The 17804-nt window shown below is 43.7% G+C and overlaps 1 pseudogene; it reads left to right on the top strand.

Moving 5' to 3' along the window:
* Positions 1-15509: 15509 nt before the first annotated feature.
* Positions 15510-17402, top strand: LOC129041337 (pyruvate kinase PKM-like; annotated as a pseudogene).
* The last annotated feature ends 402 nt before the right edge of the window (positions 17403-17804 follow it).

The raw sequence follows: 17804 nt of genomic DNA, 5'->3' as shown, positions 1-17804 counted from the left end.
GAACCTGGGAGGCAGAGGTTACAGTTAGCCGAGATTGTGCCACTGCACTCCAGTCTGGGAGACAGAGTGAGACTCCGCCTCAGAAAAAAAAAAAAAAGAATGAACCTTGTAGTGCTGGATTAGAATTGTGGTATCTCTGTGTCCTCATGGCTGTCAATATATAGATAGATAGTTATAGAAATAATATAGATGTAAACATATGTATGTATATGTTTGTATGTATGTAAATACATATATTCCTTAGGCTTGTCCACTGAGAGGCTTAGGGGCAACAATATCCCAATAGCAACAAATACACCAGTACCCAGATCTTGGCTTTTAAATATTATCCTCCTTTAAAAAGAACCCTTTGCTGAAATAACCGATCCCAAGTCTGGAGCAAGGAAAATGCAAGATGAGCCTGGGCCTGGGATATCTTGTTGTGACAGAAAGTAAGGTAGTCCTTATAGAATGATAACAACAAGTTAAAAGGTCAGAGAAGTCAGCTTGAATGGATTCCCATTAGCCAAACCTGGAACAATTTGAGTATCAAAATAAATAGTGATTCTAATGGATTATAACCCAGTGAATAAAACAGGAAACAATGAGTCCAAGGTGATAAAAATAAATGAATAATTTGAAAGTAATGGGATTCCGCCATGATACCCCCAAAATATAGCACCTTAGCATTTGAGAAAACAGCAAAAGCAGGTAGGTCACTCTTGCTTCTTCCTTCTCCCCTGAAGCAGCGCATAAGAACCTCATTTAAGAGGTGCTCTCCCTATTCCTGGAAAAAAGGAACATCCTTATCTCTGAAAACACAGGGACACAGAAAAGAATCTGAGCAAAACAGGCCTCAGTAACTTCTCTCCAGTTTATTATCATTAGGTCACACTTTTTCAATCCAATCATACTTCTCCATGACTATCCACTTCACCAAACCTAGCAAGAAGATTCTATAATAATAAAACCTTTTGCAGAATGTGTGTGTTTCTCTTCCTTTTTTAGGGTTGGGGTGTCGCTCTGTTGCCCAGGCTGGAGTGCAGTGGCATGATCATAGCTCACTGCAGCCTCAAACTCCTGGACTCAAGTCATTCTCCCGCCTTATCCTCCCAGGTAGTAACTGGGACTAGAGGCACACGCTGCCACACTTGGCTAATTTTTTTTTTTTTTAAGAGTTGGTGGCGGGAGGGGGGCGGGGGGCAGTCTTGCTTTGTTGTCCAGCCTGGTCTCGAACTCCTGCCCTTAAGCGAACCTCGCAACTCGACCGACCTCCCAAAGTGCTGGGATTATAGACATGAACCACCTTATCCAACTGAGAGTTTCTCTCTTGATTAGCAAAAACTGCCTCATCCTTTGGTCTAGTCAGTCACCAGAGAGGAGGTGGATCAGTTGCCTTAGGAGGCTAAATCTTACAAGATAAAGGGGACAAAGATCCCAGTTTCTGCTCACCGAGATCTGAAGTTAAGGAGGAGACTTTATCTTATCTTTAAGGCCCAGTGGCAAAGGAGGACTGAGGAGACACCAGTTTTAGTTCTCTCTGCATTTAGAAGAGGACTCTGTTGCCCTTTGGGCTGAGTAAGCCCCAGCCCCACCCCCTACAACTAGGATTCTTGGACATTCAGAGGAGAGGAGGGCAAAACACAAGTGGGAAAAATGACTTCTGATTAGGGTATGTGGGAGGCTTAAACTATATAATAGAGAAAGTTAACAGCTGTAACTGACCATATTTGTTCCTTAAGTTTGTGGAGCAGATCATACTGGTTACACTAGTATAGAAAGAACTCTTTAAAAAGTCAAGGAGAAAAACAGCATTCAATATAAAATGGACAAAGAGTATGACTAACCAAATGCAGAAGAATAAAAATAAATGACAAATATATTTAGAATGTTTAAAATGCACTAGTAATAAAAAAAACTATACAGATAAAAAGAGCTGTCATGTGTCACAGATCAGATGATCAAAGAAGATAACATTATTTATTGTCGTAGAATATGTGAGAAAACATGTAGTTCCATATTCTATAAGAGGGACAACAAATTGGCATTATGCATACAAAATTAATTGTGTATTTGTTTAATTTAAGAAAATAAATAGGCTGGGTGCAGTAGCTCATGCCTGTAATCCCAGCACTTTGGGAGGTGGAGGAGGGCAGATTACTTGAGGTCAGAAGTTCGAGACCAGTCTGGCAAACATGGTGAAACCCTGTCTCTACCAAAAAATACAAAAATAAGGAAATAATTGGGTAAATTCCCAAAGATGAAAACATTTGTTGTAGTATTGTTAAATAATGTATATGATTCATGTATACAGTGGATTAATTATGCCTTCCACATTTATGGGAGTTCTAAGATTGCCTGTTTAATCCCTATATTGTTAGAAGGTCATTCACTGCCCCCAACACCCACTCCCACCCCCAACTATGCCTCAGTTGCAGGAAATTTCATTAGCTATTCTTTTTTTTTTTTTTTTTTGAGACGGAGTCTCACTCTGTTGCCCAGGCCTGGAGAACAGTGGTGCAATCTCGGCTCACTGCAACCTCTGCCCCCTAGGTTCAAGCAATTCTCCTGCTTCAGCCTCCCTAGTAGCTGGGATTAGAGGGGTGTGCTGCTATGCTCAGCTAATTTTTGTATTTTTAGTAGAGACAGGATTTCACCATGATAGTCAGGCTGGTCTCGAACTCCTGACCTCAAGTGATCCGCCTGTCTCGGCCTCCCAAAGTGCTGGGATTACAGGCATGAGCCACTGTGCCCGGCCTCAGTTAACTATTCTTAACAAGTACAAAAGAAAGTAGTATCAAAGTTGAATGGGAAGAAGGAAAGCAAAGAGAGGAATTGAGATTTCTCAGTCTCCAGAAATTTTGACTTTTTTTTATGGCTATAAGGACTGCCCAAGCAGAAGAATTCCTCCTGATCTTCTGTTATGCACAAGAGGCATGCTTGTGGGCTCCAGATGAAATGCAAATATGATTTATTCATTTTGGGAGAATAGACTATTGAACCATTTCAAGTCATAATTTTAAAAAAAAATTTTTTTTTTTAGAGATGAGGGTGTCACTATGTTGGCCAGGCTGTTCTTGAACTCCTGGCCTCAAGTGATTCTCCCCCTTGGCCTCCCAAAGTGCTGGGATTATAGGTGTGAGCCACTACAACCAGCCTTTCAGACCATAAGTAACAGCTCTACCTGGACCAGTTCATCTGCCCTTGTTCTTTATATGGAGGAAAACCATATAATGTATTATCTAAACCAAAACAGTTCAGAATGAAAGGGGATACTGTTAATAATTACACTGGGATTGTCCTAGGAAAACCAGGGCATGCAGTCATTTATGTATACCATGTTTTTAACATGCTTGAGGGAGAAAAACAGGTCTAATTGACATCAATATTAGTAGTTATAAATTGAAGCATGAATCAGATAGACAACTATATAGCTAGACAGATAGATGTTGATCAATTTTTGTAAGATTACAGACACGTCACACGATAATTTTAATAGATATCCATTGTCTAGTAAATATAGTATATCAAATTTTCTTCTTATCTGACTTCTGCTTCCTAAATAGGCTGATTTTATTACAACTACTTTAACAACTTGGAAAAATGTTGTTGCCAGCTCTTTAAATTCTTGTCTGTTTGCAAAAGTAATGGCAGATACAGTAGATTGGCTCACTCAGCCTTCATTCCAAACCCTTTTTTGCTTGCTTTACTCTAACATAGAGAAGTATGTTCCCAGACTCTCCTGTAGCTAAGTGTGACCATGTGACTCAATTCTGTCTTAATGAGACTTAATTGGAAGTCAGCTGCTGTTGCCTCTTCCTTTTCCTCCTGATGGCTTGGAATGTATAAAATATTTGATGTGTGGCATCAATTAGCAAGAAAGCAAGGCAGGAAGGTAGAAGGAACCCGGGTCTTTGAGGACAAAACTTAAACTCCCAATACCAGCTCTGAACTATTTATGGATGGACATACCAAACAAATCAACCTCTTTCTCATTTAAAAAATTTTCTGGTAACTTTCAGTTAAATGAAGTTTTGACTAATATAGAAATTATAAACCAATGTTACGTGTGTATAGTATATTTTTTAAAGAATTTAAAATAATACTGGAATATAGATTAGCATGGTTGAATATAGATTATAACCAACTGTTGTAAAAATCCCCAAATCTCAATAGCCCAACTCAAAAAATATGCATCTCTCCTCCTTCATATCTCAGTACAGTGCAGGGACAGGAAGGCAGGAATTGGGAGTACATTCACCTGGTTTCATATTGCAGCCATCAACATTTGTCCTCCAACACCCCAGAGAAGGGGGAGACAGATTAATAGCCTTGTGTGTGAAGGATTATTTAGCACTTCTACCTGAATTCCATAGGGCAAAACTAGTCACATGACCCCACCTAGCTGAAAGAGTCACTGGGAAATGTAGTCTTTCTACCTGTGCAGGAGGAAAATAAACTGGTTTAGTAAATATATTGAATTGTCTTTGCTATGGGAAATTTTGTGGAGAAGGATGGAAAATCAAAAACATCAAAACCTGGAATCCAAAAATCACAACATAATGAAATAAAAATTAAGGAAGTAATTTTAAAAATTTACTATACTTGCTGTCTTAAAATATAGTTAAGCAGAAACTTCATTCATTAGAGGGCTTGTGAAGTATATTTTGGTAACTGAGTTTTCTTGTAACATAGGAATAACTCCCAAATTTTTGCTGTTTTGATTTTTTTTTTTTTTTTTTTTTGAGACAAGGTTTTGCTCTGTTGCCCAGGCTAGAGTGCAGTGGCACGATCATGACTCATTGCAACCTCCGCCTCCCGGGCTCAAGTGATTTTCCCACCTCAGCCTCTGAGGAGCTGGGACTACAGGCACACACCAACACGCCTGGTTAATTTTTGTATTTTTAGTAAAGATGGGGTTTCGCCATGTTGCCCAGGCTGATCTCAAACTCGTGAGCTCAAGCTATTCTCCTGTCTTGGCCTCCCAAAGGGCTGGGATTACAGGCATGAGCCACCGCATCTGACTTGATTTTTCTTAAAAATCTTCTAAAATCTTAGTGTGTATCTCAAATAACATGGTATTATACATCTATTTACTGCTTCCAGTATATGTCTCTATTAGTTTCCTATTACTGTTGTAACAAATGACCACAAACAGGGTCTCAAAACAATAAAAATGTGTTATCTTATAGTTCTGGAAGTCAAAAGTCTGAAATGGGTCTCACTTGGCTAAAATCAAGATGTCAGCAGAGCTGTATTCTTTTTGTAGGCTCTAGGGGAGAACCCATTTTCTTAGCTTTTCCAGCTTCTAAAAGCCACCTGCATTCCTTGGATGCTAGCCCCTACCTCCATTTTCAAAGCCAGCAATAGAGCATCTTCCAATCTCTCTCTGATCTTTTGCCTCCTTCTTCCATACTTAAAGGATTATTGTGAATACATTGGGTCCATCAGATAATCCAAGAGAATTTCCCTATTTTAAGTCGAGCTAATCAGTTCCTTAATTCCATCTGCAACCTTAATTCCTCATTGCCAGGTAATAGAACAGGTTTCAGGGATTTATTCACGGACATTTTTGGGAGAATCATTATTCTGCGTTACATAATGTCATAAAAAATTGTGATTATAAGTGTAATATCTAGGCCGGACATGGTGGCTCACACCTGTAATCCCAGCATTTTGGGAGGCCAAGGCAGGCAGATCACCTGAGGTCTGGAGTTCGAGAACAGCCTGGCCAACATGGTGAAACCTCGTCTCTATTAAAAAATATCAAATTGGCCAGGCACGGTAGCTCACACCTGTAATCCCAGCACTTTGGGACGCTGAGGCAGGTGGATCACCTGAGGTCAGGAGTTTGAGACCAGCCTGGCCAACATGGCGAAACCCCATCTCTACTAAAAATACAAAAATTAGCCTGGTGAGGTGGCACATGTCTGTAATCTCAGCTACTCGGAAGGCTGAGTCAGGAGATTCGCTTGAACCCAGGAGGTGGAGGTTGCAATGAGCTGAGATCGTGCCACTGCACTCCAGCCTGGGCAACACAGTGAGACTTCATCTCAAAAATAAATAAAAAAATAAATAAATAAAATAAAAATACCAAATTACCCGGGTGTGGTGGTGCACGCCTGTAATCCCAGCTGCTCAGGAGGCTGAGGCAGGAAGAATTGCTTGCACCTGGGAGGCAAAGATTGAAGTGAGCCAAGATTGTGCCTCTGCACTCCAGCTTGGGCAACAGAGCAAGACTCTGTCTCGGAAATAAATAAATAAATAAATAAGTGTAATATGTTTGTTATAGAGAAACTGGTTACACATAAAATATGTTTTTCATAGAACTGATTACATACAGAAAAATAAAAAGAATAAAAATTAGAATAGGGTGATTCTGTCAGCCAAAGATTACCACTATTAACATTTTGGTATGTACTTGCCAAATATATATATGTAATATACCTTAAATATATATATTTTAAATTGGATCATAATGTTTATTCTGTTTTCGTTTAATATAAATATCTTCCCAAGTCAGTAGATATGACTCAATACCACTTTTATTATTTGTAATTTTTTTTTTTTGAGACAGAGTCTCACTCAGTCACCCAGGCTGGAATGTAGTGGTACAATCGCGGCTTACTGCAGCCTCGACCTCCTAGGCTCAAGCAATCTCCTCATCTCAGCTTCCCAAGTAGCTAGGACTACAGGCATGAGCCACCAAACCTGGCTAATTTTTTAATGTTTTCTAGAGATAGGGTCTTTCTGTATTACCCAGGATGGTCTCAAACTCCTGGGCTCAAGCAATCCTCCTGCCTTGGCCTTCCAAAGTGCTGAGATTACAGGCATGAGCCACCATGCCCAGTCTATGATTTTTTTTTTTAATATATAAAACATTTATGGCCAGGCACTGTGGCTCAAGCCTGTAATTCCAGCACTTTGGAAGGCTGAGGCTGGCAGATCACCTGAGGTCAGGAGTTCGAAACCAGCCTGGCCAACATGGGGAAACCCTGTCTCTACTAAAGACACAAAAATTAGCCAGGCATGGTGGCATGTGCCTGTAATCCCAGCTACTAGGGAGGCTGAAGCAGGAGAATCTCTTGAACCTCGGAGGCGGAGGTTGCAGTGAGCCAAGATTGTGCCACTGCACTCCAGCCTGGGCAACAGAGCAAGACCCGTCTCAAAAAAAAAAAAAAAAAACACTAAAAGAACAAAAAACCAAAACATTACATGGTCTAGAAATCAAAACAATATACAAAGGTATATTTAGAGATGTTTTGCTCTTATCTTTATCTCCTAAACTTTATTCCTACCAATCCCTATAATAACCTTTTTCATTAGTTTCTGGTTTATCCTTTTTTTTTTCTTTTTTTTTTTTTGAGACGGAGTCTCGCTCTCACCCAGGCTGGAGTGCAGTGGCGCAATCTCGGCTCACTGCAAGCTCCGCCTCCTGGGTTCACGCCATTCTCCTGCCTCAGCCTCCCGAGTAGCGGGGACTACAGGCACCCGCTACCATGCCCGGCTAATTTTTTTGTATTTTTAGTAGAGACGGGGTTTCACCATGTTAGCCAGGATGGTCTCGATCTCCTGACCTGGTGATCCGCCCGCCTCAGCCTCCCAAAGTGCTGGGATTACAGGCGTGAGCCACCGCGCCCGGCCTCTGGTTTATCCTTGCTGTGTGCATGTATTGAGGTTTTTTAGGGGAAATATGAAGTGTGCATATTTATATTTCTCCTTTCTTACACAAAAGGAAGCATGCTGTGTATACCATTTTGCAACTTGGATTTTTCACTCCTCATCAGTACTTAGAAATCTTCCTTGTTGTTTTTTATGGCCACATAATACTTCATTGTGTGAATTTTTAAAAAGCATACCCCAAATTTGAATTAAAAAAAAAAAAACAGGCCTAGTGCGGTGGCTCATGCCTGTAATACCAACACTTTGGGAGGCCAAGGGGGGCAGATCACCTGAGGTCAGGAGTTCAAGACCAGCCTGGCCAACATGGTGAAACCTCATCTCTACAAAAATACAAAAATTAGCCAGGCATGATGGCGGGTGCCTGTAGTCCCAGCTACTCAAGAGGCTGAGGCAGGAGAATCGCTTGAACCTGGGAGGCAGAGGCTGCAGCGAGCCAAGATCGTGCCATTGCACTCTAGCCTGGGCGACAGAGTGAGACTCCGTCTTGAAAAAATAAATAAACTTAGCTGTATATTAGATAATAGAACCTCAGAGAGAAAAAGAATTAATTCAATAACTTTGAGCACAGGTTTTCACTGTACACATTTAGGGAAATAGGATTTGAAGACAAAAACAACTACAGTGAAATCTTAAAATGTTACTTAGATTGGTAATGATTTCAGTGTTGCAACTCTGAAATTCTTTTGTGTGTGTGATACATCAAAGAACAAATGATTGATACTGAGAGCCAGGATTTTGTGGGGGATGGAAAATACAAATATCGAATGGGGGAAGTCAGGAAAGGCCTTGTGATCCTGGATTTGAATTGGAGGCGTCAGTGTTAATTCATGCTTTTTGTTTAATTTTGTTTTTTAAGTGTATTAACCAGTTTTGCCCACTAAAAAGGCCTATAAGCAAGGACAATCCAGGATAATTTCTACAATAAATACCATTCTTCACTCTAAAGAACCAGAACTGTCTTTAAAAAAAATAGTACATCCTGCATTTTAATTCCATATGACAAAAATAATAGTCTAGATTAAGATATCCATTTTAATCAGTAGATGTGTCAAGCCACAAGATTTAATAATAAAATATATTCGATCTGGGTAACAATTCCCCGCTGGGGGTCGGGAAGGCGTTAGCCCTACGTGGCATTACAATATAAAAATGTCTCTCTGGACAGGCACGGTGGTTCATGCCTGTAATCCCAGCACTTTGGGAGGCCAAGGTGGGCGGATCACCAGGTCAGAAGATCGAAACCAGTCTGGTCAACATGATAAAACCCTGTCTCTACTAAAAATACAAAAAAAATTAGCTGGGCATGCTGGCGCATGCCTGTAATCCCAGCTACTTGGGAAGCTGAGGCAGGAGAATCACTTGAACCCGGGAAGCAGAGGTTGCAGTAAGCTAAGATTGCGCCACTGTGCGCCCCAGCCTGGACGAAAGAGTGAGACTGCATCTCTAAATAAATAAATAAATAAATAAATAAATAAATAGATCTATGTCTCTTCACCATGCAGAGAGGGATGGCCTAGCCCTGCATACAGGATGGGGTCAGTCTCACTGCACCTTCATGAGCCATCTTATTTACAACACTTTACATTTTTCTTTTCTTAAGTTATATACACATCCTTGGCCGGGCATGGTGGCTCATGCCTGTAATCCCAGCACTTTGGGAGGCCGAGGCTGGTGGATCACCTGAGGTCAGGAGTTCGAGACCAGCCTGGCCAACATGAGGAAACCTCATCTCTACTAAAAATACAAAAATTAGCCTGGCGTGGCGGCAGGGAACTGTAATCCCAGCCACTCAGGAGGCTGAGGCAGGAGAATCACTTGAACCCAGGAGACAGAGGTTGCAGTGAGCCGAGATCGCACCACTGTATTGCAGCCTGGTCAACAGAGTAAGACTCCATCTAAAAAGAAAACAAGTTACATACACATCCTTTTGGAAGAAGAGAGAACACTACATGGTACCAAATACCTACTCCCCGCAAAAAAAGTCACACCAAAAAGGACACAGCTAAATAATAAAAACATTCAGCTGCTGAAACAGCAACATTAAGCCACCTCAGTTTTCTTTGCCCAGTGCTTGCAGCATACCCAATCCCTCATCCTGTAAGAAGGGATGGTACAATGTGGGGAGGTGACATCTCATCACCATGGAAAACAGAGCTGTAGAATCAGAACTCTTTAGAGAAATAGGTGAGTCCAGATCAGGGGTAGAAAAAGTACAAGGTGAGCCTGTAATGTTTGGTTGTGCCAGAAAACAAGGAAGTGTTAAAGACTCTTGGGAACATAGCGAAAGGACAAAGGAGCCAGGGTCAAAGGTCAATATGAGGATCAAAATGCATAATGATGGTAAAGAATTATGACGCACTTGCTTTTTAAAACTTTTAATTCCATGAGTTCATAGTAATATCAAAAGGAGAGAGAAGCAGATGTTGTGAGGCCCTACTCCACGTCCCCTCAGCCTACCTGAATTCTCTTGCAGTTGTCAACAGTTACTAACACCCTGACCTCAAGTGCCTATGTTTCTCTCCTCTGTCTGGGGTCTTTCTCAAGAACCACCTACAATGCATGGCTGCTGGGCGACACAGTTTGAAAGGTGGAGGATAGGTATCCCCGGGAGTAGCAGTCAACCAAGGGATGATGGAATCGGGAAGATTCGGAACCATTTCATGTGGTTTCTCAGCGCGGCTTCATTGAGACTGAGTCCCAGCTGCCAACAGCAAAATGTTCAATATATCCCTTATTGGCTTTTCTCCCTGCCCTGTGTCACTCGCCCTGCTAACTCTGTGTTTTCTGGTATCATCTCCCACATAACCTACCCATGCCCAGGTTTCTTGTGTCAGAGTTTGCTTTGGAGGGGACATCAAAACTGAAAAAGTTAAAGAGCACAGGGAAAAGAAGAAAGGCTAAGAGTTCTGTAAGAGTTGGCACCTCTTACAGAAAAATGCCAACTAATATGTAAAAAGAAATGAGAGAATTAGGAAGATTGCCATTTTACAACCCCAATGTAAAAGTTGATTTTGGCAAGGGCCATTAATTTATGCTAAAATCATTGAGTGAAAGGTTAATGGGGAACAAGATATTCACATGGTCTCAAAGCATTAACCCACAGATTACTTAATGATTACAAGGAGATATACCTGCTCAGTGGAAAGATCTAGTCACCACCTTGTCAGGTCACTAGGCTGGGGTGGTTTTGTGGTGGCTTAGCCTCAGAGATGATGGGGAGAAGTGGCTGCTTACCCCTGAAGCAAGAAACATTCCAGCAGTAGTTCTAATTCCATTATCATGTAGGACCTGGGCTGAAACTGTGCCTCATGTAGGCCACAGTGAGTGGGGCACAGTATTGGATCCTTCTCTGGGGGAAGCACAGCTATGTGGATTCCAGGCAGCTCCCTCAGCTGGGTTTAGTGCCTATGAGGACTGCAGGGGCCCCAGTGGTGAGGTCTGTACCTGTCCAAGGTGTTGATGGGGGTTGCTGGAATCCCCTTATTTACCACCTCACCATAAGGGGAAGTCCTGCTTCCTAGTTGATGCCGGCTGGGGGATACAGTGGTGGAGGCCTGGCATTTCCTCTCATTCTCTGTTCTCTAAGTGGCCATCCCGAGTTTCTGTGCTCACCAGGGTTTCTATTAGTCCTCTGGTACACTCTAGAACTCTCCCTGTTATTTTTGTGAAAATATAGTTGCTTACTAGTTGTTCTGGCTGTCTTTGTGAGGAAGATGAGTGCTAGGGACTTCTAATAGACCATGTTGCTAACATTACTCTCCTCAAAGCTCATTCTAAGCCTTAAACATTCCCTCTAAAAGACATTAGGTTATTTCTAATATTTCAATATTATGAATATACTTTGTGTTTTAATTTCATACATATCCTTATTTACTTAGAATATTTGTAATTAATTCTTTTTTTCAGGGGGAGGGGATGGAGTCTCCCTCCGTCGCCCAGGCTGGAGTGCAGTGGCGCGATCTCGGCTCACTGCAACCTCCACCTTCCGGGCTCAAGCAATTCTCCCTGGTTCGGCCTTCCAAGTAGCTGGGATTACAGGCACCCGCCACCATACCTGGCTAGTTTTTGTATTTTTAGTAGACACAGGGCTTCACCATGTTGGCCAGGCTGGTCTCGAACTCCTGACCTTAGGCGATCCACCCACCTCGGCCTCCCAAAGTGCTGGGATTACAGGCGTGAGCCACTGTGCCCTGCTATTTGTAATTAATTCTAAGAATTCTTTGTGTAGAATTCTTACCTAAATAATAGTTTCTTCTTCATAAGTCAATCAATCCTGTCGTTTCATGGTTACCAGTTTCATGGTTCCTTCTTAGACCCACTTCAGGGCAGATTCATTTTGTCCAAATTCAGCTTCACTTTCTCTGCTATTCAGGAGTAATCTAGTCATCTTCTTTTAACTTGTTAGAAAGCAATATGTCTTCTTAAGGCATCAGTTCCTTAAGTCCTCATGACATGGCCATGCATTCTTTTTCCTAAAACTCTATTTATTGACATCTGCACAGTCCAAGTGATGTAGGAAAATATATGTATTTATTTATTACATGATTACCTGATCATGTTATTCTCATAAAATGTTGAGACATTGTAAGTTGAAGGTACCCCATCTGGACAGTAGATATTTCTGTTGTAAAAGCCAGTGATGAGGAGTTCGAGACGAGCCTGGCCAACATGGTAAAACCACATCTCAACTAAAGATACAAAAAGTAGCCGGGCATGGTGGCACATGCCTGTAACCCCTGCTACTCAGGAGGCTGAGGCATGAAAATTGCTTGAACCCTGGAAGACAGAGGTTGCAGTGAGCCAAGATCATGCCACTGCACTCCATCCTGGGCGACAGAGCAAGACTGTCTCAAAAAACAAAAAAAAAAAAACTGGTGATGATTGTTCTAAAGCCAGAGAGCTGCACAGGTGAGAGGCAAGAAAGCCTTTTGTCCAAGTTGCCCTCTCATAGCCTAGACAATGCTCTCTGTCCTAGGATGCAACCACCACCACCTCAATTCCCCCAATATGCACGTACACACTAGTTCAAAACAATCCTTTATCTATCCAGGAGCTTCTTACAGTCTGCTTGTTATTTCCTGGATTCCTGTAGTTTCTTTAAGTTTGATCTTAGGGGAAGGAGTCAGCAGCCAATCTCTTTCACCATATTCATCAAAAAATGCCGTTAAGACTGGGCTTAGTGGCTCAGGCCTGTAATCCCAACACAATTTGGGAGGCGGAGACAGGAGAATTGCTTGAGCCAGGAGTTCAAAACTAGCCTGAGCAACATAGCAAAATCTGGTCTCTATAAAAAACTTCAAAAAAAAATTTTTTTTAATACCGTTAAACACATTACAACAGTGCTATAACAAAGGACTGGGGCATGGGTTAAAAGAGAATAAATGAATAAATGAATTAAACAGGAGTGCCCTTGCACAGGGCAAAAAGTCAAATAGTATTCAGGGCTTATTATAAGAAAGAACAATTCTGGCCAGACGCGGTGGCTCACGCCTGTAATCCCAGGACTTTGGGAGGCCGAAGTGGGAGGATCACGAGGTCAGGAGATCAAGACCATCCTGGCTAACACAGTGAAACCTCGTCTCTATTAAAAATACAAAAAATTAGCCGGGCGTGGTGGCGGGCGCCTGTAGTCCCAGCTACTCGGGAGGCTGAGGTAGGAGAATGGCGTGAACCTGGGAGGCGGAGCTTGCAGTGAGCCGAGATCGTGCCACTGCACTCCAGCCTGGGCAACAGAGCAAGACTCCGTCTCAAAAAAAAAAAAAAAAAAGAGGAAAAAAAGAAAAAGAAAAAGAAAGAGCAATTCTTTGGCCTATCACATTCTACCACAATTCCCAGAACCCCTAACATTGATCTCATTCAGATTTTTCTTTTGGAACTTGCTTTGTATTTCTAAACAAAGTTTTAAAACTCTTATTTCCAGATTTTTCAATTTAAGATGTTTTCTGTTGGCTAGAGAGGGAGATTTATTGTGAAGCTAATAAAGGTTAAGTTTCAGAGTCCCTCATTTTCATGGGCCCTCTCCAAGGCCCTATTCTTAGCCATTGAATTTGGAATTTTATTTTCTTGCAGAGCATTCAGCTGGGTGCTGTGGCTCATGCCTGCAATCCTAGCACTTTGAGAGGCCGAGGCAGGAGGATCCCTTTAGCCCAGGAATTCAAGACCAGCTTGGGGAATATATTGAGAGCCCTGTCTCTACTAAAAATAAAAATAAAAAAATATTAGCCTCAGCTCAGGAGGCTGAGGCAGAAGAATCATGCCATTGCACTCCAACCTGGGTGACAGAGTGAGACTCTCTTAAAAAATAAATTTTTTTACCAATTTGGCTGGGCACAGTGGCTCACACCTGTAATCCCAACACTCTGGGAGGCTGAGGCAGGTGGATCATGAGGTCAGGAGATCAAGACCATCCTGGCTAACTGGTGAAACCCAGTCTCTACTAAAAATACAAAAAATTTAGCCAAGCATGGTGGCACGCGCCTGTAGTCCCAGCTACTCAGGAAGCTGAGGCAGGAGAATTGCTTGAACCCAGGAGGCGGATGTTGCAGTGAGCCAAGATCAGGCCATTGCACTCCAGCTTGGGAGACAGAGCGAGACTCCGTCTCAAAAAAAAAAAAAAAATTATCTCAAAGAGCATCCTCCAAATCATGCATGCCTCTGGCCCCATAAGCCCTGAATCCACCCTTGATTTACTAACTACTTTGGATGATGAGGGTTTAGCTAACTTAGATCGTAGCCCTTGCAACACACATCAATACACAAACATCTCCCCTTCCCGGTTTCCCAAAATGTAGTCAAGCTATTAATTTTAGTTCATTTATCATGTTTTAGCCTCTAAGGGCCCTTTCTTGTTATCTTTTCTACACTAGCCTGTTCTTTGTCTTCTAGATCCAATATTTGATCTCTCCAGCAATATTGTAGGGGTTGTCTTATTTTGTTTGTTGGTTGGTTAGTTTTTTCGTTTAGTTTTATTTTCTCAATTGTCTGTTTCCTTTTAAGTTCCTTTTCCCTCATGGTTTGTTTTGGCCTCTCTCTTATATTGGAGACTTTCCTAAAATGGGTGGTCATCCAACCATATTTAAGAATGAGGCACCAAAGCTGGACATATTGGTGCATGCCTGTAGTTCTAGCTACTTGAGAGACTAAGGTGGGAGGATCGCTTGAGCTCAGGAGTTGGAGGCTGCAGCAAGCTATGATTGCACCACTGCATTCCAGTGACAGAGCGAGATCCTGTCTCTAAAAAAAAAGGAATAAAATAAAATAATTTAAAAATAAGAATGAGACACTTAAAAGCTAATCAGAAGCTCAGGTTGGGGAGTTTTCTAAATGGTGAGTGCAGTAGGAAACTTGAAATGTGGCACCCAGTGATCCTCACCTCCTGGTATTCATGCCTGTGCAACAAAAGGATTAACCTTGCCCCAAGAAGTATCTGGCCTTTACTCTCACTTTCTGGGAGGTAATCTCTAAACTCTTGGAATGTTCTTTGTTTACCTGGGGGCCTTGGGCCATGCCAGACGGTCTATGCTAACAATGTGATATATGGTAGGAGCTCTGAACCATGCATTGTCAGCTCAACCTCAGGAGGGGGTTGGACATGAAGGCCAGCCACACAGGCAGTCAGCCACATCTACATGACCAATAAAAATTCTGGACACCAAGGCTTGGAGGTGCTTCCCTGGCTGGGAATATTGCATGTGTATTATCACACATTGTTACTGTGAGAAGAATAGCTCCACTGGGAGAGGACAACTAGATGCTCTGCATTTAAAACTCTCCTGGGGCACGGCAGCTGCACGTCCCAGGGCTCCTGACCTCTTCGCGTTTGCAGTGTAGCCCAAGTTGGTCAGCACTGGAGGACCTCAGCAGTCATGTCGAAGCCCCATAGTGAAGCCGGGACTGCCTTCATTCAGACCCAGCAGCTACATGCAGCCATGGCTGACACATTCTTGGAGCACATGTGCCACCTGGACATTCACACACCACCCATCACAGCCTGGAACACTGGCATCATCTGTACCATTAGCCTAGCTTCCTGATCGGTGGAGATGTTGAAGGAGATGTTTAAGTCCGGAATGAATGTGGCTTGTCTGAACTTCTCTCATGGAACTCATGAGTACCACGTGGAGACCATCAAGAGCATGTGCACAGCCACGGAAAGCTTCGCTGCTGACCCCATCCTCTACCGTCCTGTTGTTTTGGCTCTGGATACTAAAGGACCTGAGATCCGAACTGGGCTCATCAAGGGCAGCAGCACCATAGAGGTGGGGCTGAAGATGGGAGCCACTCTCAAAATCATGCTGGATAACGCCTACATGAAAAAGTGTGACGAGAACATCCTGTGGCTGGACTACAAGAGCATCTGCAAGGTGATGGAAGTGGGCAGCAAGATCTACGTGGATGATGGGCTTATTTCTCTCCAGGTAAAGCAGAAAGGTGCTGACTTCCTGGTGACGGAGGTGGAAAATGGTGGTTCCTCGGGCAGCAAGAAGGGTGTGAACCTTCCTGGGGCTGCTGTGCACTTGCCTGCTGTGTCAGAGGACATCCAGGACCTGAAGTTTGGGGTCGAGCAGGATGTCGATATGGTGTTTGCGTCGTTCATCCGCAAGGCATCTGATGTCCATGAAGTTAGGGAGGCCCTGGGAGAGAAGGGAAAGAACATCAAGATAATCAACAAAATCGAGAATCATGTGGGGGTTCGGAGGTTTGATGAAATCCTAGAGGCCAGTGATGGGAGCATGGTGGCTCGTGGTGATCTAGGCATTGAGATTCCTGGAGAGAAGTTCTTCCTTGCTCAGAAGGTGATGATTGGGCGTTGCAGCTGAGCTGGGAAGCCTATCTGTGACAGTGATGTGGCCAATGCAGTACTGAATGGAGCCGACTGCATCATGCTGTCTGGAGAAACAGCCAAAGCGGACTATCTGGAGGCTGGGCGCATGCAGCACCTGATTGCCCATGAGGCAGAGGCCACCATCTACCACTTGCAATTATTTGAGGAACTCCCGCCGCCTGGCGCCCATTACCAGCGACCCCAAGAAAGCCACCGCCGTGGCTGCCAACGAGGCCTCCTTCAAGTGCTGCAGTGGGGCCATAATCGTCCTCACCAAGTCTGGCAGATCTGCTCACCAGGTGGCTAGATACCGCTCACGTGCCCCCATCATCGCTGTGACACGGAATCCCCAGACAGCTAGTCAGGCCTACCTGTACCCTGGCATCTTCCCTGTGCTGTGCAAGGACCCACTCCAGGAGGCCAGGGCTGACGATGTGGACCGCTGGGTGAACTTGACCCTGAATGTTGGCAAGGCCCGAGGCTTCTTTAAGAAGAGAGATGTGGGCCGGGCGCAGTGGCTCACGCCTGTAATCCCAGCACTTTGGGAGGCCGAGGCGTGTGGATCACGAGGTCAGGAGATCGAGACCATCCTGGCTAACATGGTGAAACCCTGTCTCTACTAAAAATACAAAAAAAATTAGCCGGGTGTGGCAGCGTGTGCCTGTAGTCCCAGCTACTCGGGAGGCTGAGGCAGGCGAATGGCGTGAACCCGGGAGGCGGAGCTTGCAGTGAGCTGAGATCGCGCCGCTGCACTCCAACCTGGGCGACAGAGCGAGTCTCCGTCTCAAAAAAAAAAAAAAGAAGAAGAGAGATGTGGTCATTGTGCTGACCGGGTGGCGCCCTGGCTCTGGCTTCACCAACACCATGCGTGTTGTTCCTGTGCGGTGATGGACCCCAAAGCCCCTCCTCCAGCCCCTGTCCCACCTCCTTTCCCCAAACCATCCATTAGGCCAACAACGCTTGTAGAGCTCACTCTGGGCTGTAATGTGGCACTGGTGGGCTGGGACACCAGGGAATAAGATAAACGCCTTGCTGAAACATGGTTGTGTTTACAGCCTGCTCTGGTGGGACAGCCCAGAGCCTGGCTGTCCATCATGTGGCCCCACCCAATCAAGGGAAGAAGGAGGAATGCTGGACTGGAGGCCCCAAAAGCCAGATGGCAATAGGGTGACAGCTTCTTTTCTTGTGTGTACTCTGTTCAGTTCCTTTAGAAAACAGATGCCCAGAGGACTCCCAACCCTGGCCTGGGGTCAGGAAACAGCCAGCGAGAGTTAGGGGCCTTAGGGCACGGGGAAGTTGTTCCATTTAAGGACTCTGG

This window comes from Pongo pygmaeus, chromosome 1 (assembly GCF_028885625.2).
Source record: "Pongo pygmaeus isolate AG05252 chromosome 1, NHGRI_mPonPyg2-v2.0_pri, whole genome shotgun sequence".
NCBI classification, from domain to species: Eukaryota; Metazoa; Chordata; class Mammalia; order Primates; family Hominidae; genus Pongo; species Pongo pygmaeus.
The sequence above is the reverse complement of the archived record's forward strand: the minus strand, read 5'-3'. Positions and strand labels throughout refer to the sequence as shown.